This window comes from Cyanistes caeruleus, chromosome 13 (assembly GCF_971803275.1).
Source record: "Cyanistes caeruleus chromosome 13, bCyaCae1.hap1.1, whole genome shotgun sequence".
Taxonomy (NCBI): domain Eukaryota; kingdom Metazoa; phylum Chordata; class Aves; order Passeriformes; family Paridae; genus Cyanistes; species Cyanistes caeruleus.
Genome location: NC_141713.1, coordinates 8,408,322 through 8,415,480, shown reverse-complemented (window position 1 = coordinate 8,415,480; position 7,159 = coordinate 8,408,322).

Genomic DNA, 7,159 nt, shown 5'->3' with positions numbered 1-7,159 from the left:
AAATAATTCCTTATCAATGCTCAGAGCCCCAGCCTGAGCTGAGCTGTGCTTTTTGCAGTGCTTGGCTCATTACTTACTGCTGTCATTTAGTCTCCAGCCCCAGAAAACCTCTGTGGACCTTGAAGATTGTCAGACAAGTTTTCTGCAGGTGACACAGCAGGTGAATGTTTCTCTTTCCTGCTGTCACTGTGCAGTCAGCAGCAGAGGAACAGCGTTGGATCTCCAGCCCTGCATGGGTCCACCTCCCTGGGGAACCTGGCTCTGCATGTAACTGCTGGAGAGGAACAGAGAAAGTACCACTGATAAGCACTGCAGAAACAACATGATACATATGTTAAGAGCAAAGCTGAGAGCCAGTCTGCTCCTGTGGTGAAAGCATTCCTGTGCTGTAGAGCGGAGTGTGGGGCGGTGGGATCAGGGAAATGCTGTCACTTAGCAACTGCATTAACACCAGAACCAGGACCAAACTGTCTGAAGTGAGAAATGACACTATTTTTCAGTGCAGCTGTGCCCACATGCTGGAGCAAAGGGAAGTGATTTGAGTCCTGGGATGCTGGTGCCACCTACACAGCCAAGAGAAGGGCCCATAACAGTGAACAAGGCAGGGAATGCAGCAGTAGTTTTCTTTTTAAGATGCGAATCCCACTACAAACTGAAACATTTTGTCAGAGGAATCACCCCATGCAAGTTCTGAGGCACTTTACTTACCCAAACCCACAGATTTCATCCTTTTATCCTCAGAGTGGTAGTAAATGGCAACCCATCCTCTGTTTTTTTATAACAAAACCCAGCAAAAATTCATTGTACTAAATGCTGCTACAAATGTGTTTGGGAGAATGGGTAACATTAGTGTTAAATGCATCCCTTGTTCTTCTGCATCCTGCAATGCACAGACAGAAAGAGGCATTTTAATAAAAGAATAAAGATTGCTTGTTGGCTGTGTCCTACAGCAGGCGAAGTTTTGTCAAAATACAGGCAGAACGAGAAAACACAACACTGAGCATTGAGAGTGCTCAGACTCATTAACTGATAGCTCTGATTCTTACAGCAATACATTTTTAATCAGGGGTGGTCATCAGCTGAGGAAATCTCATAAGGTGGAAAGAGGTGCCTTTCCTACCCAGCCCATCTGTCCCCAAAACCAGCTCTCAAATCAGGAACCAGGCTGGAAAGCAGAGTCTGGTAGAGAGGAAGAGGCTCACTGTTCCAGAGGAAATGAACTTGGTCATGTCACCCATAGCCCCAAACATCAACATTTTCTGTAATGCTTTTGTTTTTCATTTCCTTACTTTTTGTTTGTGAAAATATCATCCTAGAGGAGGGATTTGGGATTTGTGCTTACAAATAAAATAGACTGTAACTTGCCTAACGGGAGCAGTTCAGTTTTACATGGTTGTCTCTTGACATGTTTACACAGCTGGCCAGATACATTAAAACACATTTTCTCAGGAGGCAGTGTGGTCTAGTGGAATGAGCACGGGCCTAGCAGTCAGGAACTCCCACGTTGTAATTTTGGGTCACCAATGGTTTGGTTTGGAGCACAGTCATCTAACCCCTGTGTGCATCAGTGTCCCAAAATGACAGCTCCTCATCACATGCTGAAGTGTTAGTTCTGGGGTGGGAGAGATCAGAGCCCTGATGTGGCACCCAGGGTCAGAAACACACAAATAAAGACTGGAGAGGGATGGATTGGAGATGCTCCTCCATCTTCACCTCTGGTGGGTTTGGCTTAGGCAGTCCCTGAATTGGAAATGATGTATTTGACATGGTCCTGTGCAGGTTGTCCTGATCCAAACTGAGACCATCCATGAGCTCTCTGCAGAAGTTTGTCCCTCTGCCCTGCAATGAGCAAAACCTTCTTGGAGAGACCCACAGAGCTTTGCAGATCTGTGCAGAACTGAAGTGAAAAAGTCAACAAACAGCAGCGCTAACTTTTAGTTCAGGAATATTAATGGCTAAAACCCATCAATTTCCAAAAAGCTGATGAGTCTATCAAATATTACACCTGAAAAGGAGCTTGTACAGCAACAGGATTTTAAGTACCATAGAATGACTGGCTGTAGTTCTAGCTCAGGTGGTTAAAAATCAAATAAAACCTAAATTGATATAATTGATAGTTCAGTGATACTGAAGTAGGGCCTACACTGTGACACCACTGAAGGTACAGCCTTCCTTCTTACATTCCTTCAATCCAGGATACTTCTGCCACAGCATCAAGGTTACAGAGTAGCCTTCACATTTGTCCTACAAACTGCATGGACACCAATCCACAGTTCTGGGTGATGATCATGGAATTAATCCTATAGGAAAACATTTTATCTGGTAGCTAAATTGTGTTCTTACCCATTAAAGATCCTCCTTGTTTACTTCTCCCACTGGTCACCTGTGTTTGTGTTTGACTGCTGTTAAAAGGGGTTTTATTTGATGGGATATTGGAGATTCTCCAGCAAAACAACATTCCAAATCAGGCAACAGCCATTGTGCTATATCAAGATGATGTCTCCTTTCTCAGTGTCTAAGGGCCTGTAATAAAATGTTGCAGAATTCAGGGGCTGGCTATGCTGAGAGACTGCCTGGGCTTTTGTCAACAACTTGAGTCACTTTAGAGAGCTGGTCTGCTCTTTAAAGAAGGATGGGTGTGAGAACAGCTCAGCAGCAGAATATAAGACAGGTGGTGTGGTACAGAGAACTTTCTCAGGGCTTCTGGATATGAGGAAAGGACGAGCCAGTGGGTGAGGAGGTGGTGGCAGCCTGACTCTTGTGGCTGTGGATGTTCAGTCCTGGGGCAGCTCTGCCATGGGGACCTTTTAACTGGCTCAGGGTCAGTGACCACGTCAGGGTCATCGTGCTTCTCTGGCACTGTGGCTGTGCTGAGGACTGGAGCTGACCCCACTGAATCCCAGGCACACGAAGTACAGCACATGGAGCTCCTGGGAAAACAGGGCTCTCCCCAGCCTGAGACCTGGTCAGCCAGGGCTCTGTCCAGCCATGGATGGAGACAGTGGGACCTTTGGGTGCCTTTTCCCACAAACTCTGATAAAAGAAGTCCAAACTGCATCTCCTGCATGCTCAGAGCTGTGGCTGCAAAGCCCTGCTGTGACCTGCAGCTCAGCAATCAGACCCCCTCCCCCTCCTCCTCCTCCTCTGCCCAGCCCCACGTCGGGTGAGGAAACAGCTCCAGTGTTTGAAATGGCTGTGAAACATGCTCCTGATGGGAGAACAAGCACAAAACCAAGAGGAAAACAGGAATCTGTTATCTGGTATTCCCACCTCTGCCTAATAAAGTTCTCTTTTTTAATGCTGGAGTCTTTTCTGGTGTTAAAAAGAGTCTTGTAAAACTGGCTTGACACCTTATCAACCTTAGGACAAAAATCCACCCACTCTTCACTGTGGTGCAAGGGACAAAATGGGGATTTTACAAACCTGTCAAAGGAAATCTGTTGCCTGAGCTCAACAGTTCTGTGATGAAGTGTTGTGTATCTATAGTGATCTATAAATATCAAATGTTACCTTTCACTGAATTATATAGCCTTATTTATATAATCAACACTAGCTTCAGTGGGTTTGCTCCAGTATTTCATTACCAGCTGATATATCCAGGTCAGCCTTGGCAGGTTAGTGCAGAACCCCACTCCCTCAGCAGGATCTGAAAATTTAGGTCAATTCGCATAACTTTGATGAACCTTTAGAACTAAAATGATTAAAGTGACAACTTCCATTGACTCCCTGCTGAGGTCTCTGACCTTAAATCACAGAGGTCACAAAAAATATGTGAAGAATCTAAATAAACTCCAATTCAGAACTCCATTAGATTAAGCATCTCTGTGCAGAGCCATCAATATGGCTTAAAAGAAGTGCACAATGCTTTATAGTTTCTTAATAATTAAAACTTTTCAAAGGAATTTCACAAATTTCAAAGAATGCTTCTTTTTCTCAACCCCACCAAATGCAGTTTTTAAACAGACAAAGATAAGCACTTCAAGCTACCAAAGTATTGATTCTGCAGATTTTTCACAGAACTGTAACCATCTACTTTCAGGGTTTCACAGATTAAAATCCAAACATTATTCAGTCAGAGGGCTTGTTAGTTTTCCGTGCCATTTGTAAATGGATGTAAACATTCAGTGTTTGAGTTTTGTGGGTACAATGACAAAGATCCCTTCCTACATCACCAAATAAATCATCAGGCAGGAACTTCTCCTGACTCCACAAGGCAACCACGATGACACACGGGCCTGGTATTGAAGAGGCCACGGCTCCCTGACACTGCACAGAATCACTGTCCAAACCCAGGCTTTCACTACAGCATCGTTTTTTCCATTTTGGAACAGGAGCTGTGCTGGAGCTCTGGTGGGCTGAGCAGTCACATCCTGGAGAGCACTGGGGGGAGGTCCAGGAATGCAATCCCACCTCTGCAGGCTGTGCCAAGGGGATGCTGTGGGGATGTCATGAGCTGGTGTTTCCAGGTACCTCGTATGCAGTAAGTGGCATGTGCTCCATGCCACTCCCATTTCCCAGAGCTGACTCCATCTGCCCCTCACATCCAGGAACCAGACTGAATTACCTCAACCAACTCTAAATTTTCAGAGTACTCTGCACTCTCTTGGTGGCTGGAGAAGGCAGCAGCAGGTAACAGAAGGATGGGACACATTCACCAACAGTCCCATTTTAAAATGAAATATAATTTAATGCAGCAGCACTGTACAGTGTTGCCTACTGATGACTTTTGCTCTGAATTACGTGAACCAGAAACAATGTAACATTTGTTTGAGTGTGATTTACATTAAGGAAGGAATCCCACAGCATTTACAATCCTCTGTGAGTCAGGTTTTGGTATTCCTGGTCTGTCACATCCAGGAGGAGCTGAAATGACATGCAGGGAGAGGAGGGCTGCTTCTGAGACAATTCCACTGGACAAACTCCTGCACTGAGTGGGAAGTATCATTATCCAGTCTTTGTCCCCTGCTTCATGCACTGCAATGAAGGCAGTGGGTTGTGTTTACAAGTGCCAGGGCAGTGTCTTCTCTTGTCTGCTCATTTAGCAAATTGAAGGCCTCAAACAACAAAGCAAACAGCAACTCAGATCTTCAAAATCCGTCCTCCTCAGGCCAGTAATTCCAGTGCTAAATGGAAAATAACTATCCTGTGCTTTTATTTTGTAGACTGAACCCATCAGGGCCACACACAGAACTGCACTGAGCTCCAAGGAGGGGTCATTAGCCACAGCACAGCCAGGGATGGGCAGTGACTGGGGGGAGGCTCTGAGAGCCACCCAAAACACACTTGGGATGACAGAGTGCACCGAAGTAGTTCAACCTTGCACTGCTTCTTGTTTTTATAAATGTTCCAAGAATTTAAAACCTCACCTTCCTCACCTTAACTGAACAGAGGTATTTGCTATTTTTAACAGGCAGCAGGACACTGAAGTGTTGGGGGATCTCTAACAAAGGGTGTGAGTACTGGGGAAAGCTCCAAAGTTGGAGCTGTCTTCTGTCCCCAGGCCCCATCTGCACAGTTGTCATTGCAGGGGTGTGGGTACAGCCCTTACACTTTTGTCTGCAAAAGCCATGGCAATGCACTTCTGCATTGTCCAGGGTGAGACCAGCAGTGACATTTTTTTCAACTGTGTCCCAAATGGCACATTTTGTATATTAGCATTTAGTGCCAGCCTATAATTAGAAGATAATTTTTTCCAGAGCTAATGAAAAGATGCCCTACCAACCCCTGGATATGATCCCAGATCCACTAATACAGCTCAAGCAATTCCATTTCATTTTATGTGGGACAGACCATGAAGTCTGAAGAAAGATGCTGCCAAGTATTTTCAACCAGGAATATGCTGAAACTTGGTAAAAAATGATGGAAGAATTCATCCTGTATCTATCCCTGTTATATACAGCTTGGAGAGAAACTGGGAAAATTAAATGAGTAATACTTCCTGAACAATGACGGTATTTTGACAGAAATGTGGCTAAGAAATAGCTCCCATGGAAAAATAAAGAAAAATGTGTTTTTATCACCATAATGAAGACTTGACCTGTTGTTCTGATTCATTAGTGCCAGTGGGTAGAGGCAAAGACAGTGAGTGTAGTGACCCAGTGAGCCATAGCTGCATTTTTTCCCTGGATGGATTTCTACCACGGTGTCCTGCTGAGACCATCAGTGACCATCAGCCACCAAACACCTGGCTCCATTCCACATCCAGCATCTCCAAACCCAGATTCCACACCAAAATCAGTATCCCCCAGCACTCCCACACCCAGCTGTCACCACGGTGCCCAGAAGGACTCTTGGTTTAGCACGTGAGTGCACAGCTAATGATGACCCACATGAAAGGAGTGCTAGGAGGGATCTTAAAACAGCCCAACCACACTGTACCCTGCTTGGCATGGGTGCAACACCCATTCTCTGTGTGCCTTTCAGTTTGGATAATGTTCTTCAAAAGCAACTACGACCCTATTAAAATGCACCGGAAAAGCAGCAAAGAGCTGCCAGGATGGAAGTGGCTGCACTTCCAAATGGGGCTCAAGGTCTGGCACGTGCCTGCTCATCCAAGATGCCCACCAGCACCTGAGCAAATGCCAGAAGAACATCACTTCACTGAAAACCCCAATTTTCACAGCAAAACAGCACAAAAGGCCCATTTTCAGTGACCAGCCTGTGTCTCTGGGGTGAGCACAGGGTGAGCAGGGCAGAGCAGAGGGGGCTGCTGGCTGCATCTGATTAATCCCATCCCAGTGCCCCGTTCCCAGCAGAGCCCACACCTGTTCTCCACTGGCAGAGCCCAATAAATGGAGTATGAGCTGTGGAAACAACACCTACCCTGTGCCAGGAATGCAGGCCCTGGAGCACTGTGTCCTCAGCTCCTGCCATGGCACAGTCACCAGATTTTGGGTTTATGAGCCAGGTAAATCCTGCTCACAAAGTATCAAGAAGACAAAGAAGTAACAATATATATGCAATGAAAATCCACAGTGAAAGGCAAATGTGAATTACGTAGGCAATCTGAAAAGGTCACCAGAATGTTTGTGGCAAGGATACAAGAATTTTTAACTTTGAACAGTGAGACCAAAAGGTAGACAAGGAAACCACTGTGATACCACCCCAGGGAGTGAATAAATACTGCCCCAGACCATGAATTAACTCTAAACCAATTGTG